The following is a 24,621-nucleotide window of genomic DNA, read 5'->3' on the forward strand; positions in this document are numbered from 1 at the left end:
ACTGGGGAGTCTGCTTGGGATTCTCTCCCTCTCCACCCTCCTCCCTGCTTGTGTGCACATGCACACGTGTTCTCTCTCTCTCTCCCTCTCTAAAATAAATAAATAAATCCTTAAAGAAATAAAGCAAAGGTGAAGGGTTATGACCAAAGTTATTCTGCTGATGAAGGTAGGTCCCAGGTGTCTGACGGTCAGAAGAAAGGCCAAGTGTAGTGTTTGGGGAGTAATGGTACCTACCTCCACGGTTTTCAGCTCCACTAACTGAGATATGATAAGGCAGAGCTAGTTACCTCCTGGTAACAGCTGACTAACATCAGGTTAATTTTGGATTCCTATGGGAAATCTCCCCATCATCCATCCCTTTCTTATTGTACTCTGTCTTCTTTCTGCCCTAAGGCAAAACTGGTCCCTTGATCCAAAACTTTCCAGAACTCATTTTATTTTAAATAAGAACCAAGCTGGTTTGTCTGCACAAGGCACACTGCTGTCAGTCTTAGCTTCCTAAACACATGACTTCCCTCCTCAGAAACCTGCCGTAGCTCCCCAGTACCTCTGGATTAAAAGCCAACCTCCTCCACTCCCAAGTCTGGTATCATCTCTGCACAACCTTTCCTGCATCCCCCTCTCCGCCCCCTCAGAATAGGCAGGGCTCCCAGGAGGCAGTTTTACCTTCATCAGGAAAACCTTTCTTCCTCTTCTCCTCTTAGGCCACACACACTGTAACCACCAACTCAACAACCAACCCACCATTCACCCCAATTTGCTCATGGCAGCAATGTGCCTCCACCAAAATCATGACTGTCCCTCCCTGGGTGGCCAGGTGGCACAGTTCTGGCTCATGAACTAAGGACAGAAGTCTTTGAGAGGCATCTCTTCCCAAATGCAACAGTAAAGCCATACTAGGTAAATGTTCTAAGCCTCACTCATCCTGCTTTCTCTTTCCTGGAATGGAGATGTGAAGCCTGGAGACACAGCAACCACCTTCCCACCACAAGAACACAGACCTGGGGCCGAAGGCCTGTACCTAAGGATGGCATGGTGGAAAGACAGAGCCTGGGTCCCCAGTGGCTCGTCGTCCCACTCACACTTCTTGTTGTCTGACGCAAGTAAGCCTCCTCTGGTTAAGCGGCCAGTGGTTAGGATGTCTGCTGCTAACAGCTGAATGCAATCATATCCGACACACCTCCCCAGACATTGTTCCTCATCATTCCATGGGTCAGTTCAGATGCTACCCCCTTTAGGAAATCCTCCACGATTCCCTCAGAGCACAGTAATTACGCCCTTCATTGTGCTTCCGAAGTAGTTACTTTTCTCAATTACAGCACTTAGTTAATCCTGCTTGATTTGGCCTGCCTGGCTGCTTAGACTCCTAGGGGGTAGGGGGCCTGGATCCTGCCAGCCTCTCCTGCAGCAGTGTTTTGCATTGAGGTTAGGGGGCGTATTTATGAAAGGGACAGAATGACAGTACTTACCCCACAGGGTCGTCATAAAGACAAAATAATCATAAGCACTTATAAGGGTTCTTGGCACATAAAAATGTTTAATGACTGTACTCTTATTAGGATGATTATTCTAGCTACTGAATGAATAAATAAGTCAACACATAGCTGCTAAATAAACGGATAAAGGAATGAAACCCAGGAAAGTTCTGGAGTTCAGACCCCAGGGTAGTAGTCACTGTTCCTTCTTTTTCATACCTACACCTGCCCCTTTACTTTTTCATACTAATGAGGACTCCCCATATCCTGGAGCTGCCGTAACGGGAGTGTTGAAGGCTAAGAAATAAGGCCTGGCTTGGCACACTGACTTCACCTTTTGCTCTGCAGCTTTGGGCAAATTTCTTCACCTCTCTGAACCTCAGTTTCTTCAACTGTAAACTGGAGATAATAATAGTACTTATCTCATAGGGTTTTGGTGACAAAAAGCACCTAGAATATAAAGCATTGTGCCCGGCATACTAAAACAGTAAATGTTAGCAACCATTATCAAACATTGTCATTATTATTTTTGTCAAATGCATGGCATCCCACTCAATCACATGGCCCTGATGGAGATGAGACACTTGGGGTGGGGGTCACCTTTCTGCTGGTCAAGATACGTGGCATTTCCATCAGGAGAATACCCTTCTTGAGTACCAACAAACACTGTCATTTTGATCTTTTCCTTTCAATGGGGATTGGTTAATATATCAGATTTACCCTAAATCCTCGGCCTCTGAATTTCCCCTTAAGAGCTGTAAACTTCGGGGGGATCCTCACTGACATCAGATCTAGCCAGAAGGTGCACGTGCCTGCAACAACAAAGTGTGGCTTTTCAACACCAGCAATATTCCTACAGATCACAGGTCCAGATACTGCCAGTGATGCACTTCAATCTTACTTGTAGATTCCCTACCCCCCCCCTCAAAGAAGCTGTGTATACAGCTTTATATAATTTTCCCTTTAAACTTGAATCAAACCTTTATGTTAGTCCCATTCAAGCACTTGAGGGCTCCATTAATCTATTTTTACTTTTAAACATGCCATTTTACAAGATATTTATTCCACTTGGTCGTCATCCAAATGCTTTTTGACATTACTGCCCTGGGACTGAACTGCTTAAACTCAGGGCCCTCATAAATAGAAAATCACCTTTTGACTGAAATCTTGAAGAGCTCTCAGAAGCTCACCCCCTTCACTTCAACAGGCATTAATTTCTGCTCTACATAAAGGAGTGTGAGTGTGTGAGTGTGTGTGTGTGTGTGTGTGTGTGTGTGTGTGTGTGTTTGTGGTGTTTTAAGAGGGTAAGTGTGGGAGGTCTGAGCTACCCAAGGGATGAAGGGGAGGGATTCCTGCCCCTTGAAAACCTGCCCTAAGGGGCCTGCCTCAGACCCGGAGAGCTGCTGACTAGGACATACGGTGATCGTCAGAGACCAGGTAAGTGAAGAACTCGAGGGCCTGACAAGACTTAGTGGACCCCCGGGCCCACCGGATAATGCCTCTTTCAAAGGAGATGGGTCCAGGGAAAGTCATTATTCCCCCCACTCTCCTCCCCCCCACCTCCGGACAAACAAAAGGCCATCCCCCAAACAGCTGAAGGCAGAGACCCCACTGGCTTTGAAGCCGATCAATCAGGTGGAAGCCCGAGCAAATCACGACTTGGCTTCCCCAAGTTTTCTCCCCAGCCTAAGGAGCCACCCTCCTCCTCCTCCGCCTCCGAGCTCCGCACAGCTACGGGGCCAAGGGGACCGTCCTGCGATGCTCACTGGTTCCCAACTTTCCGCTCCTCTCCGTCTCCGCAGCCTCCCGCAAAGCGGCTGGGGAAAGGGCAAGTTTGCCAAGGCGAGGATACCAAGTCCCGGGGAAGCCACAAAGACGCCGCAACACCAAGGATGAACCCCTCTCCCGTGGGGCGGGCGCCAGCGCCAGCTGCCGCTCCGGGGGCGAGCGTGGGCTCGGCTGGCAGAGGCGGCCGCGGGCGTGGGCCGGCCGGCGGCGGACAGCGGGGCCACCTCCCCCCCGACCCCCCCCCGACGCGGGCGCCCCGCCACCTGAGCCGGGCGTGGGGGCCGGCGCCGCGCTCCGGCCCTGCGCCCGGCAGGTAGCTCCGGCGGCCGCCCGCAGCCACCGGCGGCGACGAGAGGAGAGGCAGCCTCAACCCACGGCGTCATGCTTCCTGCCACCACAGTACGGCGAATCGTCACCGGGAGAGGGGAGAAGAGGGGAGCGCGGGGGAGGGAGGGCAGCTCGCACACGCAGCCCCCTGCCTGCCAAACCCGCCGGGCCGGGCCACGTCCCGCCGGAGTCCCCGCGGGACCTGCCCCGTTTGCACAAAGCGCCGCAGCTGGGCCACGGAGGGAGGGAGACGGCCACGAAATAAATAAATAAAAACAGAGTCGGGTCTACGTAACGCCCTGTCGAAAGCGGACGCCATATTTTTTTGTGGCTTATGTCGACATAGGGAAACGTAGACATGTTTTTCCTCCTCCTCCTCCTCCTCGGTCTGGCTCCCATTTATCCAAACTTGTAATCAAAACTCTTAAAAAAAAAAAATCTCCCCCCCCCGGATCCTCTTATTTCCTCCCACCCGCAAAAAAGGGCCCGCACCCCCCCCTTCCGCACCCCCCCTTCCAATCACAAACCCGGCCAAGTCCCATTAACAACACATTTTCGGGAGCCGCGGCGGCGGCGGCGGCGGTGGGAAAGTTGGGCTGGAGTGGCCGGCGCCCGGCGTGCGGGGCTCGGGGCTGGCGGCGCCGGGCGGGGGGTGCCGGGCGCCGAGGCGAAGTTTCTTACCTGCGCCGGGGCTGGGGACGCGGGGACCCGGGCTGGGAGCGCGGAGACGCGGCACGGGCGTTCCAAAATGGAACTCTGCTGGCTCCCCCCACCCACTCCCCACTCCCCACCGGGCGCCGGGCTCGGGCTCCGTGGGAAAGAGGGGCACGGCCAGCCTGCCAGACAGACGGACAGGAAAAGCCCCCGTACGGGGAACAGTGGCCAAAATTTTTAAAAGAAAAAAAAAAAAAAAGGAAAAAAAAAGGGGAAAAAAATGTCTCGATCAGTGGGGAATCTACGCCAAAACCCACATGATCTGTAACGTCAGCATGCGTATTTGCATACGATACCACCACCCGAGCTGCCACCCGGGCTCGGGTTCCGCAGAAAGTTACAAAGTGAAATTCAGCCCCCTCCGGAGACGCCGGCGAAATGTCATTTTCAGGCGGGAGCTGGGGGGGAGGCTGGCCCTAAAGGCGCTGGTTACTAGCCGAGGTTGGGGGGGCGGTAAATTAACTTAAAAGTCTGAGCCCAGTAACGGACTCGGTGGAATTTCTGCGAGGGGAGGAGGGGGAGGCGCGAGCGAGATCATTGAATATTAAGCACGACCCGGCCCGGCGGCCACGGCCAAACCCTCCCGGTGCAATACCCATTTTCTTTATGAAAAGTTCAAGGTGTCACTGATGAGCTCAACAAACTGTTGATCCTGACCACGTGGAGCGGCAGACAGAGGGAATGCGGGGCGCGGCTGCTGGCCCTGAGCCGGCGGCACCCCCAGACCCCGCGTCCCTCTCGCGGCTCCAGGGGCCGCGCGCGGGTGGGGCCGCCACGCGCCCAGGGCGCTGCCTGCGCCTTCTCCCGTCCTTGGGCTCGGGGAAATAACTTAAAAAAAAATTTTTTTTTTAAAGCGAGATACGTTTTGCTCCTGGAATAGTAATAAGAGGGCTTGGGGTAGGGAGGATGAGAAAGAGCCCCCACTTATATAACGACTTGAAATTAGGTGACTTTTGCTGGGGAGATTTAGAGATTTGCGCTTGCGCCAGGTCTGAGGTTGGTTAAAGATCCTCAAACTTTTTCCCTTAAGAGCCAATAAACAAACAGACGCCCCGGGAGCTGACTTAAACTCTTGTCGGGCCGGCGTTCACTGGGATTCTCAGACTCGGAGGAAGGCACACCCCTGCGGCGCTCGCAGGGAAGTCCCTCGGAAGCAGGGCGGGTCACTTTCGGAACTGGGACTCTGGCGTTCCCGGCGGGAAGGGATCCCTAACCGCCGCCGCCTGGCTCCCCTCGGGCATTTTAGAGTAAAGGCGGGCGGGGATCTCTCTGCCCTTCGCCCGCGGCCTCGGTACCGTGAACTTGCGTTCTGGGCGCAGCGTTCCTGCGGCACTGCTACGCTAAGGAGCCCTAAGGTATTCGGGATCCAGGGGACGCTTCGGAATCTCACGGGGCAACCTGTCTGCGTCTCGCATTCCTGCCGGGACGGACCCGTTTCCCCTCCAAGGGCATCTGGACGCGTCAGCCTTTCCCGATGTGAGTTGGGCGCAAGCGCGCACGAGCGGAGCCGGGACCGAGGGATGTTGTCCGGGGTCTACTTCTGACAGTCTGAGCGCAGCGAGAAAACAAAGGGAGCCTGGGGCTGGGAGGCTCGGCGGAGTCCCCGCCCGCCCTGAGGATTAGCAGGCGCGGAGCGTCGGGGCTTCCCGGCCAGCCTCTGCTCCGGGGAATTAGAACGAACTCTAGCGGCGGTTTTCGACTCAGCTCTGGGCGTCAGGGCAGCAACAGGTGGCCGTGCGCGGCGGAGTGGCCAGAGGCGAGGACGGGGACTGAGGTGGGGACGGCTGGCCTTGGGGGCGGACCGCGTGGCCAAAGCAGTGGGTGACCTTTTGACATTTTCGTTTCTTAGGCTGGGGAGAAGAAACTAGGTGAAAGGTTTTTCTAGGGTCTCCCCTAGGGCCTCCAGTTCCTCTAACGTAGCCCCATTGGGTCTCCAGAAATATTGACAATAAAAATAGCTCGTATGCAAAATTTTCTTACTGGTCTGCACCTGTTTGTTGGGTTATTTCTCATGTAGGGTCTGTCCGTTTTTTAACGGCACAGAAAACAAGGTCCTGGCCTGGGAGGGGTCTCTTGCGTGATGTTCACATACCCAAGAGGCGAACTGACGCAGCTCTTACCGGATTCATTAACAACTTCCTTGATGACCATGACCCAGATCGCGTCACATCTTTCTCAAACTCAGTTGATAACTTCTAAAATCCTAATGTATTTGCCATCAATGTGAGAATCTAGGAATACTGTTTTCTTTTTCTTCCCTCAAGGGTGTGCCCAAAGCATAAAAGAAAAAAAAAAAAGATCCCTCACCAATTTTAATAATTTTATATTGCTTACTCTCAACTCTTCCAGGTCTTGCTCGCTATTACCCTTCACTCTTCCAGGTCATTCCACTGCCCACCGCTACCCCCCTTAAAAGTAAGTATATTTCTCAGTTTGGGTCCATGGAAATTATGGAAACCTTAAGGAAACTACTCCCATTTTGAGGCTGCGCCTCCTCCTGATGGTCCGTCACTTAGGGCGGTTTTCTATAAGCCAAGTTTCCTGTGCCTCCACCTTATTTATTACCAGCTGCCTTTGGCTGGGTGAGACATTAACAGGGTGGCAGTGGTCAGGGTTGAGCCAAGCGGGGTAGCCGTCTGCACTGTCCACTGAGTTCCCATGTCTTCAGGGCACTTCCATGTCATGGACACCCTGGAGGTTTCTGAGGCACTGTAGTGTCTGCGAAGTGTTCAAAGTTTAGCATGGACTGAACTTTCGCTACACAAACAGCAGGGAATAAAACAAGGGTGACTTTGCATGAAGTGCTATGATTTCAGTTTGCTTTATGTGTAGGTGGAGTAGATGGACCCTTATGTGATTCAGGAGCTTTGGAATCAATCATTATAAGGGTAATGTTTATTGAGTGCTTGGTATGCATATGCCACTTGCTGCTTAATCTTCACAACAACCCTACCAAGCAGTGATTCTCAAAATGTTTTGTTTCAGGTCCCTTTAAATTCTTATAATTATTGAGGACCCCAAATACATTTTGTCTGCATGAATTACATACATATTGATATTTACTATATTAGAAATTAAATTGAAAAAAATTAGAACACCAGAAATTTACACTTTCTGTTAGCCATCAGAGCAATGACACCATAATAGGTCATGCAGCCTCAGGAAAACTACTGTATACTTGTGAGAGCATGAGAAAGAAAAGGGGGAGTAGTATGCCCTATTATGAAAATGATTTTGACTTTGAGGACCCCTGAAATGGTCTTGGGGACCTCCAGGGTTCTTGGATCACATTTTGAGAACCCCTGTTAAGGTAAGTTATATTATGATGCCCAATTTAAAGATGAGGAAGTTGAGGCTGGGAGCAATGTCATAGCTTGCCTGAGGCAAATGGAGGGAACAAGGATTTAAACTGGGTTCATAAGAGGTCTGAGCCAGCATTCTTAATGATTGCATGATTCCTCCTTTTTTAGTAACAACCTGAGCTCTTCTTCCTTGTGCCCCCTCCCCAAGCCTAGAACAGCCTCTTGTGCTTCCCAAGGCTACTTTCGTTAACAGCCATTACATTTTGAGGCTGTGCTAGGTGCAAGTCCTTCATATGCATTATCTTGTCAAATCCTTACAACCACCTACCCTGGGAGTATTGTCTTCCTCATCTTATAAATGACAAAACTGCAGTTCATAGAGGTTAAGAAGCTTCTCCAAACTCACGCAGCCAGTAAGTAGTAGAACCTGGATTCAAATCTTTGTCTAGTGGCTTTGAAACCAAGGAAGGACAAGAGTCTATCATGGTATTTTATAGATGCCTAGCAGGGAGAAAGCAGCTCCTATTCATGATTGGGTGAGAACCAGGCCCAGCTAGGACGTCTTGCAAATTTAGCAATTGGAGGAGGAGAAGAAATAAAAAAACCCAGCATTATCCCTGAGGAGCCCCTAATCTAATGAGAACAAATCCATGCTGGTTTATAAACCCAAAGGAAAGGTGGCAGAGCAGAAAGATTTGGAATTAAGATGTGAATTGTAGGATCGTCCCTTCCAGCTGTCTGATCCCTAGATAAATATTTTTTAGAAGAATGAGAAAAGAAAGCACAAAGTACAGAGAAGCAAGCAAGAAAAAAGAAAATGATTATCAGCAGTCCAAGGAGAACTAATTTCGGTATATATCCTTCCACATGTTACATTTATTTAATTTTTCCATTATAAGACGGGTAAGAGAAATGAAAATTATTAAATATCAATTTACCAACTGTAGCATAGAACAGCCACTACTGGCAAAACTTATAAAAAAGCCAGACAGAGTGTGACCTTTTGGAACATTCAGATTGCTTTGCCAAATACCTGCAAATGGGAGGAAAATGGGAAGTTTGCTAGACAGATGCTGTTTCCCGCCAAGTCTGCAACCCCGTGCGCCATGATTTGATACAAAATGTCTTGTGCCTTGAGATGGAATCCCACACCCCTGGTAGGATCAAAGGGGGTAACTTGATGTTTTCAAGTCTATAGCAGGAAATCTGAACCTGCTTGGAGTGTAGAACAGAAAGTGTACAGAGTGGGGAAAACTCAGAGCTTGTTACTTATTTGATTTCGCAGTCTGGCTTGATCCTTGCCTCATTCCTACATGGTAAGCGGGGTGGGTACTACCACCTTCATTTTACAGAGAAGGCTACTGAAGCTTCTACAGGTTGCAGTGGTTGTACACAGGGCATAGTAGTTTTTAGTTCTGAGACTATGCCCAGAACCGTGATTTAACCCCAGGTCTTGTAACTGCAAGGCCAGTGCTACTTCTGTGCCCTTCTTCATCATTTGCTATTGTACCAAAAGGAGACCAAACCGTGGCCCTGTCAGACTTTGTCCCTCTCTCTTGCAATATCCTGGAAGAGAATTATCACCTGGTAAGTTCTCTGTTTCATGTGCTCATTCATTTATTTGTTGTCTCTCTACTATAATGTAAGGTTCCTGTAAGCACGTACTTTGTTTCTTTTGCTGCAGTATCCATGTGCTTAAACCTGCCTCGTGTGTTCTATGTAGGTACCCGGTAAAAGATTGATGAATGAATGAATGATTGAATGAATGAATGAAGTGCACTCTTGTCAGGGCTCATCCAGTAATAGGGAGCCAATGCTGTTCAAGACTGCACACGTTTTCTGTTTACCTAGAATGATCTTTACCTAGAAAGAGCTTCATTTCCTGTGCTCCAGGCATCTATTTCTATGGTGAATGGGCTTTGGTCTGGTGAGGAAGAGCATCACTGGTCAGTCCTCCTTTGGATTCCCAGCATGAAAAGCATTTGCTCTGCATTGTTCCTTGGGGATCTGTTTCTCAACCAGCTCATTTTACAGGTGGGAAAACTGAGGCTCTCTGTTGGTCCAAGACCAGAACCCGAGTCTCCTAACTTCTGGCTTATATTAAATCCCATGCAGATTTGCTTAGAAGCAACAAAGCCTGAAGCCTGCCACAGAGCAACAGAGCTGTGTCTTCAGTCGGTATGCAAAGGAAGGGTGTACATAGCCCTGTATTGTGGGGGGAAAAGGCTTATTGAGCAGGGGAGAGGAAGCACCTGTTGCAAAGATGTGGTAGGAGGCAGATGGCAAGATGCAGTCATATGGGTGCAAGACTTGGTCTTTGAAGTGGGGATAATAATGCCTGCTGGCTTACCTTCATAAGATTTCGTGAGCCTCCAATGAGACAACATGTGTGAATGTGTCTATTTATTCTTCATAATGAGCTTATGTATGCATCCTGATGTATACATTGTCTGGTTAGTTATTTGGCTATAGCAGAGAGATCTGGCGTTTGAATTCCAGCCCCAGTGCTCATTTAACTTCTCTAAATGTTAGTACCCTTATCTATGAATACTAAATGGGGATAATGATTAGACCTATCTCCCAGGGAGGTTGAGATAATTCATGTAAAGTATTGAGCTTTAGTGCTTGACCCACGGTGAGTGCTCAGTAAATGTTACCTATTATTATCATTTCTCATGTGAAAATAAAATAATACATATTAATCATTGAAAATGAAAATTCACATAAATAAAACGTATTTGTTGAAAGAATGCATAAGCAGAAATAAATACATTCGATAAATAGATAGCACTCAATTTTACCACCAAGAAGAAAGCACAGTGAACATTTTGCTGTATATGTATACCTGCATTAAATTAAAAAAAAAAGTGTCTACTTTGTTTCATACATCCTTTTAGGGCCTGGGATACACAGCTTATTTTAAAGCTAGATAATAAGTAAATCTGTAATATATCAGGTAGTGACAAATTGCATGAACGTGAATAAAGCTTGGTAAAAGGATTAGAAAGAAATGGCCTCTTTGCTGAGCTGATATTTGGGTGAGTAAGGAAGGGAAACTGGTGGGAAGTAAGAACATATTTTAAGTGGCCCTTTGTTTAGTGAACCCTCCATAGTGAAGGAAACCCCTATATAATGACTATTTTTTTCTTGTCATTAAATGCCTTTAGTATATGCCACTGTTAATGGGACCATAATATTGTTCATTGGAAGATTGAACAACAACAAACACAACGTTGTACTAGTGGGAATGGGCTAAAATACGCTTCAGTAACAAATGACCCCCTGATCAGTAACTTAAAACCACTTTATTTCTTGCTTTTGCTACGTGTCCGTGAAGGATTAGCAAGGAGACTCTGACCGTCACAGTCACTCAGGGACTCAGGCTAACAAAGCGGTCAATACATTCATCGGACGTTGCCAATTGTTGAGCAAGAGAAAAAAGATCTTGTACAGACAATTAAACGTTCAGCCAGGAAGTAATATATCACTTTTGCTTACTACTCATTGGTCAGAACTAGTCACAAGGTTACCTACATGGAGCCATGAAAGTGTTATGTGCCTGGAAATAGGGGATATTAGAAATATTTGTGCTGAAACCATAGCACTAATGACTGCAAGTAATAATGGCCTTTCACTTTAGTGATCATTCGCTGTATGCTGACCCTTTTCCATGGATCATCACAACAATCCATGTTTTATCTCCTACAGATATAGAAACTGAGACTTACAGAAGTTATTTAAGTAATTTGTCAACATCATCCAAATATTAAATGGCAGATTTGGGATTTAGGCTTAACTCTGTCTGGTTCCAAGGTGTAGACACTCAAAACACTATCCTCAAACACCATTGGGTTTAACTGGTCCAAGTACTGTGGGATAGTAGGTAGTTTCATATTCTTTTCCCAACGGACAGCCTTGTGTTGAATCATCCATGATTACTTCCTTAGGATAAATTCCTCGATAAATATTTGCTGGGTTGAAATACACACAGTATTTTAGAGTGACAACCCTTTGCAAAAAGTGAGAGCTTTAGGAGGTGTGGGACAGAGTCTTCTAAGATGGCTGCCATCAATCCTTTTCCTCCCTGTATGAAAATTTACTTCACCATTAGGAGGTGAAGTTTATTTCCCCTCCCCTTGACTCTGGGCTACTCCTGCGATTGCTTGGGTGTGATGAAGTGAATGTCTAGGACATCTGAGTCCAGGCCTTAACAGACTGGCAGTTTCTGTCTCCTTCCTCTTAGAATCCTGTCACCATTCTGTGAGAAGCCCAAACTTCATGGAGAGGCCGCATGGAAGGAAACCAAGACGCTAGGGACAACAGCTCCTGCCATTTCTGGCTAACACCCAGTCAGACTATAACCACAGGAGCGAACCATCTTGGATGCTGTGGACTAATTGACCCTCCAGGTGGCGACAGCTCTAGTTGACGTCATAGCAGAACTACCCAGTGTAACCCAGTCAACCCACAGAATTGTGAGAGATGATAACAAAATCGTAGTTATTAAGCACTACGAAGTTTGGGGGTGGTTTATTACACAGCAATGGATAACTAAAGTGGGAGGTATTTTCTATGTATCTTCATTTGCATATATATATATAGATGTTCCAGACCCACTTCCAACTGATCTCTGCAGGATGTAGCATTCTGAGATCTTAGAGAAGGCCAAGACAAGGCCCTGAGGGCCTGGTCCATGACTCCGGGGCTGGCCGCTCTGCGGTAAATGCTTTTCTCCAGTATAAGCTGTTTCTCACAAAACAGCTGGATTCTGCCTAAGAACCACTGGTACCCACAAGTCCCAGATACTAAGCGGATGAATGCTCTTAGGTCATATTTACCAGGCCCAGCTTCTCAGTGGGTGCTGGAGTTAAGTCCCTGTTCGTTTCGTGTTGCCAAAATCTGAGGTTTCCTTCTTCAGAGATAGGCGCTGTGAAATCCAGATGCCTACTATGTACGAGTCATCTAGAAGCTTCTTTCATTTAGTTTCATTTAATCATCACCACCTTCTGAGGAGGTAGATCATCTCCTTAATTTGTCGGGAGACACTGAGGTCCAAAGAAGTTTATGAATTATTCATGGGCCGTCGAGCTGATAAAGTTAGAAGTGGGTCTTGTACCCAAGTTGGACTGACTGCAAATCCTGCCTGCTTCCTGTTCCACCTGTGTGTCCCAACTTGACTCGTTTATAAACCACCTTCACAACTTTTGCCACGGCAGCAGAATATGTACTATCTGCAGGATTCTTTAACGTTTTTAAGTTACGTTGATTCACATCTGAAAATGTAAATGTACTTAATAATAATAATAATAATAATAAAGCTTTTTATCACAATGGGAAAAAATCCAATACTGATCGGAACAAATGAAAGGAACAGCAAAAATAACCTACAGAAAGAAATAGTGCTATTAATCTAGCTAGATATTGTTATTTGCAGAAGGTGGAACTTGGGAGAACGGTCTTAGAAAGGTGTTAAAGACAGACTACCTCCAAACTGAGAACTTTTCCTTGAGCTAATTGAAAGAATGGAAAGAGGACTGGAAAGGAGCAACTTTCTCTCTGAGTCAGAGCTATTTACTGCAGTGTCCATGCATCAGTTAAAACCATCTCATGTCCCACACATGCTTCCAGCGACACATGTCTCGTAGTGCTGACACCTGTGTGCCTCTCATGGATCTATCAGTTATAATATTGTTCCCTCTGGAAGCATAGGGTTAGTCTGAGGAACTCAAAATGCTGCACACACAAACTGACTCATTCTCCTGGCTCCAATTTCTGCCCTCATTATTGCTGCTGTCACCAAAAGCACAGATCTTGCTAGGTCATTTCCCTTCTTCTGATCTGCGGTTGCTTCTCTAGGATGGCATGGGTCCTCTGGCACAAATGGGTCCCAACCACCTTTTCCAGCGCAGTCTTCTGCCTCTTCTAACCTTGTCCTCTGAAGACTCAACAGCACTGGGTTACTTGTCACTCCCCAGATTTGTTCTGGTCTTTTCCATCTTTGTAAATGGAGCATTCTCCACCTGGAATGCCTTCCCTCTTCCTATGCTTCAAGACTCAAAGCAATTGTCACTTCCTTTGGGAAACCAACTCTTCCCAAGAGAGTGACACCAGCCTGTTCTGAAGTCCCATAGAACATTTGTCTTTTCCTTGAATTAAAAGTATTGCTTTGTAATCGGGTCCCTTCTTTGTATTTGCCATGTCCCCTGTAAATCCCTCATGGAGGCGTATTATGCCAGGCTTCTCTGTCCTCATGTCTTGCCTAACGCAGAATTTGTGGTAGGTAGAACTCTGACATGGCCCCAAGATTGCCAGCCCCTGGTTGCTCAAACACTAAGCTAGGTACCGCTGTGAAATTATATTGCAAATGTAATTAAAGTCACAAATCAGTTGACCTTAAACTCTGGAGATTATGAAGATTATCTGGATAGGCTCTATCTAATCATATGAGCCTTTATTTAATTTTTTTAAAAGATTTTATTTATTTGTCAGAGAGAGAGAGGTACAAGCAGGGGGAGCAGCAGGCAGAGCAGGCAGAGGGAGAAGCAGGCTCCCTGCTGAGCAAGGAGCCCGATGTGGGGCTCCATCCCAAGACCCTGGGATCATGACCTGAGCTGAAGGCAGCCACTTAACTGACTGAGCCACCCAGGTGTCCCATGTGAGCCCTTTAGAAGCAGACAGGTTTTTCTGGCTGGTTGAAGAAGAAGTCAGAGACATTCAAACAGGAGAGGGATTTTATACAAGGGAGGTGCTCCGTGGCTGAATGGAAGGTTCCGTGTGGCAAGGACTTGAGAGCCACCTCTAGGAGCTGAGAGTGATCCCTGGCTGACCGGTAACAAGACAACAGAGACCTCAGTCCTATGACCACAAGGAAATGAATTCCGTCAATAACCATGGACCTTGGAGGAACACCCTGAGATTCCAGACCAGAACTGCAGTTCTGGTCCACACCCTGTTTGTACCCATTGAGACCCTGAGCAGAAAAGCCAATGGTTCCATGTCCGGACTTCTGACCTACAAGTTGTGCAATCATGAATTTGTGTTATTTTATGCTGCTCAGTTTATGGTGGTTTCTTACACAGCAGGAGAAGACTGATAAAGGACAGATGCTGAGTAAATGCTGAATGAATACGTGAATGGGAACATGCACTTTGGGTAGTCACAAGCGACGGGGGAGGGAAGGCATCTCCTCATTCCTAGTTTCCATGAGGAGGGGTTATGGGTAAAAACCTTCTGCTTCTGCCTCTCAGTCTCTGGACACGTGTGGCCCAGCTCCACACTTCCTCTCAGGGGCACTGCTCCTGAGGGTCCAAGTCTCCTTAGTTCTGATTTTAGCATGGGTAGGGGTGTCCCTCACAACACCGCCTTCATCCTGATGCTGGGTTCTGGATCAACAGCTCACACAACCAGCAGACTCCCTTAGTCTCTTAGTCTCTTCTGGCTTCCATAACTAAATACCACAGACTGGGAGGCTTCAACAACAGACCTTCATTTCTCCCTGTTCTGGGGACCAGGAGTCCAAGACCAAGGTGCCAGCCACATCGATTTCACCCTGAGGCCTCCTTCCTTGGCTTGTGGGAAGCTGCCATGTCACGGTGTGCTCACGTGGCCTTTTCTTTGTGCCTATACATTGGGGTGGGCCTAATGTCATTTCGAGGGTCTTTGTACGAGGGAGGCAAAGGGTTGGAGTCAGAGGCGATGTGACAATGGAAGCTAAAGGTCAGAGCCTTTTAGCTACAAGCCGAGGAATGCAGGCAGCCTCCAGAAGGAAGAAGAAGCAAGAAAATGGAATCTCCCCCAGAGCCTCCACAAAAGAATGTAGCCCGCCAACACCTTGATGTTAGCCCCATCACCCCCCTTCCAGACTCCTGACCTCCACGCCTGTAACATAATACTCCTGGGTCGTTCTGAGCCACTAAGTTTGTAGTAATCTGTTACAGCAGCCATAGGAGCTTAATACAGGTGGTATAGATGGTGGTGTTGGGGGCAAGAAGCCCACCAGATGGACCCCACGGGTTGGGGACCTGTGTGGACCAAGTAACTCGGGGATGATGGATGATGGATCCCTAGAAGATGGCAGTGTGCACAGAAGACTCCGCAGGTAAGAAGGTGCTTCTCCCCTACCCCCGCCCCCTTCACCTCACCTCACATTGATGTCAGACTTTATGGATGTTTCCTAAAACTTGGGCCATCTCCCCAGGAGCTGAATTGCCTGAGATGATTTCTGCCACACTGGCTGAACGGGAGCTCAAAATACAAATGAAATCGCATTATAGAAACGAAAGAGACTTGTGAGTCTTGTATGCCTGAGTTGAGATTTCTGATTTATAACTGATGTGCAGGTCACACACAAAGAAAGTGTTCTTTCCAGGGTTGTGGGTGTATCTATATTGTGATCCCATGGACACACAGGCATCAGGACCTATATTGGTCTGTGGTCCTTCAAGAATTGATCAGAGGCAAGAAAATAAGAATATTAAGTGGTTTTTAAAAAATTAGAACTTTTTTATTTTGAAATAGTTTAAGATTCCCAAGAAGTTGCAAAAATTGTATAGGAAGATCTCGTGTACTCTTCACCCAGCTTCCCCAGGGACCCTGGTACATTTTTCACAATGAAGGAGCTGATATTGGTACAACATTAGTACAGGCCTTATTACTATTACTTATTACTGGGTTTTACTAGCTTTTTTTTTCCCTGCGGTCTTTAAAAAAAAATTTTTTTTTTTTTTGGTCTATGAAATTTGAAGTTTAGTTTTTTATGTTGTAATTATTTCTTTAATTAAGATTTTTATTTTGAGATAATTATAGATTCACAGGCAAAGGGTCCCTCCTGTTGCCCTTGTATATCCATACCCAATTCTCTTCCTTGGCAACCATCAATCTGCTCACTGTTCCTCTAATTTTGCCATTTCGGGATCTTCCATCAGTGGAAGTGTACTGTATATGACCTTTTAGGACTGGGGTTTTTCCACTCCGAATAATTCTTTGGAGAGTCCAGCAGGTTGTTACATGTATCAATAATTTGTTTTTATTCTTGAATCGTATTCTTTGATACGGATGTGTTGCAGTTTATTTGACCGTTGACATGTCGAAGGACATCTGACTTTTCCAGTTTCTGGCTATTCTGAATAAAGATGCTACAAACATTTGTATACAGGTTTTGGTATAAACCTAAGACTTCGTTCATCCGGGGTAAATGCCCAGGAGTGCGATTGTGGGTCCTAGGATGAATGCACTTATAGTTTTGAAAGAAACTGTGAACTGTTTTCTTGAGTGGCTGTACCAGTTTATTCTAATTCCCCTAGCAATGTCTGAGTGATCCAGTTTCTCTGCATCTTTATCAGCATTTGGGGTTGTAAACATTTTTTTAATTTTAGCGTTTCTGATGGGTGTGTAGCGGTATCTCATTGTGGCTTTAATTTGCATCTCCCTAATGGCTAACGATATTGAACATCTTTTGATGTGCTTATTTGCCATCTGTATCTCGTCTTCCGTGAACGTCTCATTGTGTCTCTTGCCTGTTTTCTAATTAGATTGTTTGTTTTTATACTGTTGAGTTTTGAGAAGTCTTTATATGCTCTGAATAGCACTCCTGTGTTGGATATATGGTTTGCAAATATTTTCTCTGACTCTGTAGCTTTTTCTTATACTTTTGACATGGTCTTTCACAGAGCAAAAATTTTAATTTTGTTCAAGTTCTGTATTTAATTTTTTTTTTAAGTTTTCAAGTATTTGGAGATTTTTCTGTTATTTCACTGTAATTAATTTCGTTTGATTCCATTGTGGTTGGAACCTTTTGCTCCCCCTTCCCTGTGACAGAGTGGTGGTGGTGGGTTGGTTTTTTTTAATTGAAATATAGTTGACACACAATGTTACATTAATTTCAAGCATACAACATAGTGATTCAACAACTCTATACCTTATGCTACGCTCAGCACATCGACATAGTTACTCTTTAATGAAAGAATACTCTTTAAAGGAAAGTGGATCAAAACTCATCTTCTTTGGAGCACTTGTGAGAACTTCCTAACATCTCTTCTGATAACTGATAACTGGGGAGCTCCAGGGATTCACCACAACTGGGGATAAAGCAGCCAGTGCTTCTCTGACCTGCTCCTGGGATGTGACTCTGATTAGTGCCGGGGTGGGTGACTGCCCCCTCAGCAAGCCAGACTTCCCACCAACAGCTGGATGGCTCCCAGGAGGGCTGGGAAAGCACATCCCAACTGGGGCCAAGTGTAGGACTCTCGTTTCTCCTTCCAACTTACCTCCTGCCTGTCGAAAATGCTCAATTACATTGTTTTGAAATATCCTCACATTACGAGTATAGAAATCACTGCCTTTTTTGGTTCACTGCTTCATCTTCAAACACTTGGAATTGGGTCTGGATCTGCCATATAGACTCTCAACAAATGTTTGTTGAATGAATAAACTCCATGGTTGTATTCATTGAACTCTATATGTTATTAGGCAGGGACCATTTCTGTTGTATTGGGTCTCTAAGGCTTCCTACAGTACCAGGTACATAGTATGTGATCAATAGATATCTACTGACCTGGGCTGCTTCTGGGATATTCCTTAATTCCTTAGAGGAGTTGCTGTGGCCTCGTGGTGAGGAGCGGGGTTCAGAGGCAGGCAGTCCTGAGTGCGAATACTGTCTCCAACGTTTCGTCTCTGAGGTTCATGCGGCAAGGACAGCTCTTTGACCCTCTGTATCCTTCGTGAATGATAGGGCTAACAATACTCACCAAGCGCCTTTGATCTACTGGTTGTTGAGAGGGTTAAATTGAAGGCACGTAGCACTTAATAAGTGGCAGTTAGAAGTATTATTGTTGTTGACGGTATGTCTAATTTCTGTTTCTTATGCAGAAAATTATGCCCATACCACTCAGCTGGGTTTTAAATGGCAATATGCCAGGGAGAGCTGGACAGGGCCTGAGCTGTGTATCCAGACGGTAGTAGTCCTTTGTCTGGAACCCATGGGCGGTGACGTGGGTACTTTGAGAGTTACCTGCAGGCTGTAGAAAAGCCCTTTGGAAATCTAATCTGTCCTTGATGAGACTGCATTGTGTGTGTGTGTGTGTGTGTGTGTGTGTGTGTGTGTTGCGGGGAGCGTGGGCATTGCATGCTGAGAACAAGGATTGCTAGCCACACATGACTTCAAGAAAACAAGGAAGTGATCATTACATAATAAATGCTGTCTGGTAGACAAAGTATTCCAATCCCTGGGAGTTGTGAGGGGAAATAACCAAAGGGGCCTAAATGTTGCTCCTAAATGACTCGCAGTCTTCATGTCTCCCAGAGCAGAGAGGTAATGAAGCATAGTGGTTAAGAACAGGAGCTCTTGACCCAGTTCTCTGGGAATGGCATCCTGACTCCGCCACTTACTAGCTGTACTGCCTTGGGCAAGTTACCCTTCTGTCTCTTTGTCCTCATCTGTGACATGGAGGTAGGGTGGTAGTGACCATGTAATTAATGGGGATTCAGGACTAAACGAATCAACTCATATAAAGAGCTTGCAGCCACTGTGGGGCATGGTGGATGCTAAGACATGGTATCTACCATTATTGGATAATCCCAGTTGCTTTGCCTTTCTCACAGGTGTTGCCTTCTAGCCAACATTCTGGCTCCCCTTTCAATGCCGCCATGTTCTCCTGACTCAAGCTGGTTGTAGGGCACGGGTGTGGACCCAGACCTCATATGGGGTCAGCCATGACAGTGTAAAGGGAGGATGACCTCAGCCCCAGGAATACTTCCCGATGACCGCTGGCTTCTATTTATACAGCCCAGCACTGGGCTTGCTCAGAGGATGCCTACATTACATATCTGTGATGCCATCAGCTTGTCAGTCACCGGAGTCTGGAATCATCCTCTCTGTCATCAAGTGGCCTGGGATTACAGCATTTTGGAGCTCAGTCCTACGGATAGATGCGGTTGCAGCCATGTCCAATGTAGGAAATACGGAAAAGCCCAATATTTGTGAGCCCTTGCTAGTTTCCAAAAACATGTCTACACACTCTGTCTCTCCATTTTCACTATTGTTTCTTGCTCGGACTCTATGAGGGCCTCCTAACCAGTCTTGCTTCTTGTATTGTTGGTCGTCTCCAATCTATTCTCTAGAGCAGAGGTTGGCAGAATTTCTCTGTAGAGGGCCAAATGGCAAATATCTTAGGCTTCGCAGGCCACAAGTTTGTTTCAACGGCTGAATTCTCCTATTAGAGCATAGAAACGGCCTTAGAGGATACATAAATGAATGCGGGCGGCTTTGTCTCAATAAAACTTTATTTGTGGCTGCTGAAATGTAAATTTCATTAAATTTTCATGCATCAGGAAATATTCTCCTTTTTCCTCTTTGTTTTTTAAGGCAATTTGAAAATGCTAAAACCATTCTTTCCTTTCTCTTTTTTTTTTTAAGTTTACTTATTTATTTATTTAAGTCATGTCCACACCCAATGTGAGGCTCAAACTCACAACCCCAAAGATCAAGAGTCACATGCTCTTTGGACTGAGCCAGCCAGGCACCCCTAAAAATGTTAAAACCATTCTTCCCTCGTGCACAGCACAGAAATAGGAGGTGGGCTGGATTTGGTCCAGGGGCCATTGTTTGGCCAGCCTCGCTCTAGCAGGATTTTTCAGAAATGCACTACGACTGCCATTATGGCTGCTGCCGCTGCATAGCCCTCTGTTGAGTGTGTAAGAGGCACCAGGCACCAAGCTAAGAGCTCCCCCGGGATGCACTTGAACCTCATACACTGTACCAGGGGCACTATGTGCCTCCTTATTGAGAAGCATAGGGCTGCCCCAGGGCATCCAGCCAGAAAGTAGGAGAGCCAGGACTGGAAGCCGTTGTCTGAGCCTGTGCCTTGCTCTGCCCTGCCACACTGCCTTAGGTGGGCCCACAGCGCCTTCCCCCTGCTTCTGGAACATACCCATGGCCCTTCCCATGGTTCCTGGAGGCTCAGGGTGTTTTCATCCCCCCCCCCCCCATGCCTCCAGCTCTCCCCTCCAGCTCGCTGCTCCCAGTCATTTTGATTGTCTTTTGGTTCCTTGAACTCTCCAAGTTTATTTCTGGCTCAGACCTCTCACCTGCAATGGCCCTCCCTCCTCTGTTGGCAGAGCAGATGCTTGTGGGTCTGAGCTTAAGTGTCCCTGTGTCGGGAAGGCCTTCTGTAACCCCAGCGGGATTCTGCCTCGCAGAGCCGGTTCGCCACTGCTGCAGTATTTATGACAACAGGCGACTGCATAGCTCTGTATTGATTTCATGTCCTTCTCCCCCGCTAGACTGTAACCCCATGATGCATGAAGGGGGAGCCTCACTGCTGGACACACCTTGTTAATATGTAGTGTGAGCTCAGGGCCTGACCCGGAGTAAGTGCTCTACAAATATCTGGAGAGTGAATAATAAGCAAATACACTTTGCCTCCTAATCCTCTCCATCATCCCTGGGAAGTAGTTATCGCTACCCCCACCCTCAGCCTTATAACTGAGGAAATCTGGATTCAGAAACATCAAGTCGCTTTTCCAAGGTGACAGAAACAATAGTCAAATTCAAGGTCTCTGATGCCATGTCCAGTGATGTTATTAATGTACCACGAACATTCCTTTATGGTTATTCATGTGTGTGTATATTTACATAGATATATATTTTTTAAGTAGGCTCCACACCCAACATGGGGCTTGAACTCATGACCCTGAGATCGAGAGTCACATGCTCTACCGACTGAGCCAGCCAGGCACTCTATATAGATAAATTAATTTTGGTGAAGGTGCTTAAATTCAGAAGGTATGAAAATGGGATGGAGCAAAAAGTCTTTGTCCCACCTCTGTGTCGCAGCCACCAAGATCCCTTTCTGAAAGCAACCGATGGCACCCATTTCTTATATACCCTTTTAGAGGCCACGTATGCATATCCAGGAAAACATCTGTATTTATCCTTCTCCTTTCCCATATTTGGCATAATGGCAGCATAACCGACATACTGTGACTACTTTTTTTTACTTAGCAATATGTTGTAGAGATTCCTATCCTACGTATTCTGACATATTCTTTCCATATCCCTGCAGATAGAGCTTTATTCTTAAAAAAAATTTTTTTATGGCAGTGGAGTATTTCATCATATGCACATTCCACAATTTCTTTAACCATTCCCCCATGACAGACATTTGGGTTGCTTCCAAATTTTTTGCTATTACAAACAATGAGTAACTTTGTAAATATGTCAATTCACACATGTGCAAGTATGTCTGAAGGATAAAATTCTTGAAGTGGAACTGCTGAGATAAAGGGCATGCCACAATTTTTTTTTTCCTCTAACGTCTGTCTTTTCAGAAGGCATGACGCATCATTTCTAAGATTCACACTGACCACGACAATTGGACCATGGTTATGCTGGGTCAATGTCTAGAGAGAAGCTGGTGGAGGAGAGCTCCCTTCCTAGGGGGATCTGAGAATCAGCCAAGTGCATTCTCCCCCCTCACTCCCTCCCCACACACCACCCCTCCATCCTGGCTCTTCAATTAACTCTCACTCCTGCAGATTCAGTCTTTGAAGGGCAGGCAGCATCGTATGGTAGAATCCGCCTGGGATCCAAGATCAAACATACCTCAAATAAAGTACGTGCTCTGCAATTTATAAGCTGCGTGACCTAGGAAAAGTGACTTCGCCTTTTGAACCTCAGTCTCCTCACCTATAAAATGGGGCAAATGATTCTTACCCAGCTCACTGGGTGCTTGTGAGGAGTAAATAAACCAATCCATGCATCACAGCAAGCCCACAATACAGGCAAGCGTTTGCTATTATTATTATTATCCTTAACTTTGAGGTAACAGAACCTCAAATGACAGATACTGGCTAGATACAGAAGGGTTAAAGCAGTGAGGATGTAGGTCTGGTAGGGGGAAGGAGATGGGGCAAGGCAGTTGCGTCCCAGCAGACCAGGGGTCAGCCTCAGGGCACACGGTGCCAGGGCCAGGGGTGAGAAGGTGACGTAACAACTGCAGAGATAACCTTTGTCTGTTTCCCAGCTTAGTGAGAGCCAGCTCAGTTAATGGTTAAGTGAGTGGCGCCTGCAATGTGGTGAGCGTGGAAGGCCTTCCTGCATACTTGGGACTGAACGCTGAACGTAGCCAAATTAAAAACATCCTCTCGAAGTAAAGGCTCCTAAGGTTGTCTCTGCTGGAAGAGCTGTGGAGAGTGTGATCAGGAGTCAGCTCCCCCTCCGCTGGGGAGAAGCTTTTGATATCTATTGGGATATCTTCGCCATTGTTGGTGCTCTTGCCATCCCTCTCTCCTCCATAGCAGTCACTGTGCCATAGCAGAGACTGTGCTAACAAACTGACATGCATTTTTCTCTTCTCAATAACACCCTGAAGGAAATATTATTCCCATTTTGCAGATGAGGAAAACTGAGGCTCGTTGACGTTAATTGCCTCAGATCATATTATGAGTAAGCATGGAGCTGGAATTTGCACCCAGGTCTCTGTGAAACTCCAAATCTGTATCTTTACCCACTGCTCTATAATGCGTCTACCATCACCAGTAGGAACACCACCTCTCCATCAGCATCACCTCCCTCGTTCACCTCCAGCTGCCATCACCATCACTGGTATTAGTACTAGCATTATCGACCTTATCATCAGTTTCACATGTATCATCTTGATAATGTTTCTAACATGTGATGAGTATCACAAGTCCATTATCTCTGTTTAGTAGATGTAGTCAGTGGGTTACCATATGTGTGTTCAGAGCAGTAACTGGCACATTCTAACCTCGCAAAGAGTCTTTGTTTATTGTGATTAAACTCGATTATTACTACTACTAATATTATTATTATCTCAATACTGCCCAGATCAGACCCCCTGCAAAGTCACTGGGGCCTAGGTCCAAGCTCCTTCCCCAGACTTCCCCAGACTCTAAGGCCAAAAGGGGTGGTCCTTGCAAGGTCTCCCATCTGACCTCTTCTTATCAGGCTATTGCCGAGGAGCCCAGGGTTTGGACCCAATGACACTGCACCGTTGAGACTCATGTCTCAAGCTGAGCAACCTTCTTTGCCTGCTTAAGAAACCTTTGCACAGGGTCCTAAGATGAGACCTTGAACCCAACCCCGTGAAGGCTGGCTCCCAGCTGCCATCTTGAGCAGGTTTGGTCTTTGTGGCTGGTTTCCTTCCAGGTTGCTGTTCCCGGGGTGCCCCAGTCCTCCTTCCTGGAATATGTGGCTTCCTCCCACCTGGGGCTTCTCTCCTCTCACCAGCTCCTTTCTCTAAGACTCTTCCCTTCTCCTTTCTGTCATCTGCATCACCTGCCACACCCCCGGTTCCTCTTAGAGTTTTATTTTTTACAAATAAGACCCGAGGTTTGTATTTCAGTGATGGTTTTGCCTCACTTGTTCCAAGCCCAGGTCCTACAGAACTTACTGGGCACCTGACTGGAAAGCTGACCACTTATTGATTTTGAGTGTGGTGGTTGTAACTTTCCCGGTATCACACTGCCACAGAGAAGGTGGGGTCAGGGGAGGCCAGGGCAAGGCCCTGATCTGGCTGGGACTGAGATCTTCCCTCAGCTTCCCTCTGGGTTTTCCAAACCCCTGAGCTTATAGTCCCCAAAGAAGAAATTGTAAAGATACACACACACGAGGCAGACATTCAAAGCAAGGGGTGTGTGTGTGTGTGTGTGTGTGTGTGTGTGTGTGTGTGTGTGTTTGGGAGGGGGCGTGGGCTCACCGCCCAGCTGTATGCTTTTGTGCACACACGTGTGTGGGCCACACCCAAGTAACCACCCATACGGATACTTTGAGTAGGTAAGAACAGTAGAGCGGGGCAACCCTGGGGTCTAGTTCTGCTTACTCCCCCAGCACCCCCCACTATCATCCGCATAGGAGACAGAATAAAAGCCATGAAAGGTGTGCGCTCAGGAGTTAGTTTGCCTGGGTGCAAATCCTGGCTGTACGCTGATTGTCAGTGGGACAAACTGGTTGGTGTCTCTGAGCTTCAGTTTACCCACCTGTAAAATGGGGACATCAT

General features: G+C 46.8%; 1 protein-coding gene, 1 long non-coding RNA gene and 1 other non-coding gene across 4 annotated transcripts in view; 1 reads left to right on the forward strand and 2 right to left on the reverse strand.

Annotated features, from left to right (window-relative positions):
* The window catches only part of ZHX2 (zinc fingers and homeoboxes 2), a 152,185-nt gene extending 147,774 nt beyond the window's left edge, over positions 1 to 4,411 (reverse strand). Inside the window, exon 1 of the mRNA XM_045805719.2 lies at positions 4,272 to 4,411. The gene's annotated coding sequence lies outside the window, so the exon portion shown is untranslated. The remainder of the gene's footprint in view (positions 1 to 4,271) is intronic.
* On the forward strand, positions 2,773 to 12,952 carry LOC123797959 (uncharacterized). 2 transcript variants are annotated; one of them, XR_015725715.1, is made up of 4 exons: positions 2,773 to 2,912; positions 3,278 to 5,780; positions 6,654 to 6,719; positions 9,123 to 12,952. It is a non-coding gene; the product is annotated as an uncharacterized LOC123797959 (long non-coding RNA). The 2 variants fall into 2 exon arrangements; XR_015725714.1 differs by having other exon boundaries at positions 6,654 to 12,952.
* An 8,313-nt stretch (positions 12,953 to 21,265) lies between these two features.
* TRNAE-CUC (transfer RNA glutamic acid (anticodon CUC)) lies at positions 21,266 to 21,338 on the reverse strand. The gene has a single exon. It is a non-coding gene; the product is annotated as a tRNA-Glu (tRNA).
* Between the last annotated feature and the right edge of the window lie 3,283 nt (positions 21,339 to 24,621).

Source organism: Ursus americanus, chromosome 9, assembly GCF_024610735.1.
Source record: "Ursus americanus isolate L20-20 chromosome 9, mUrsAme1.1.p, whole genome shotgun sequence".
NCBI lineage: Eukaryota > Metazoa > Chordata > Mammalia > Carnivora > Ursidae > Ursus > Ursus americanus.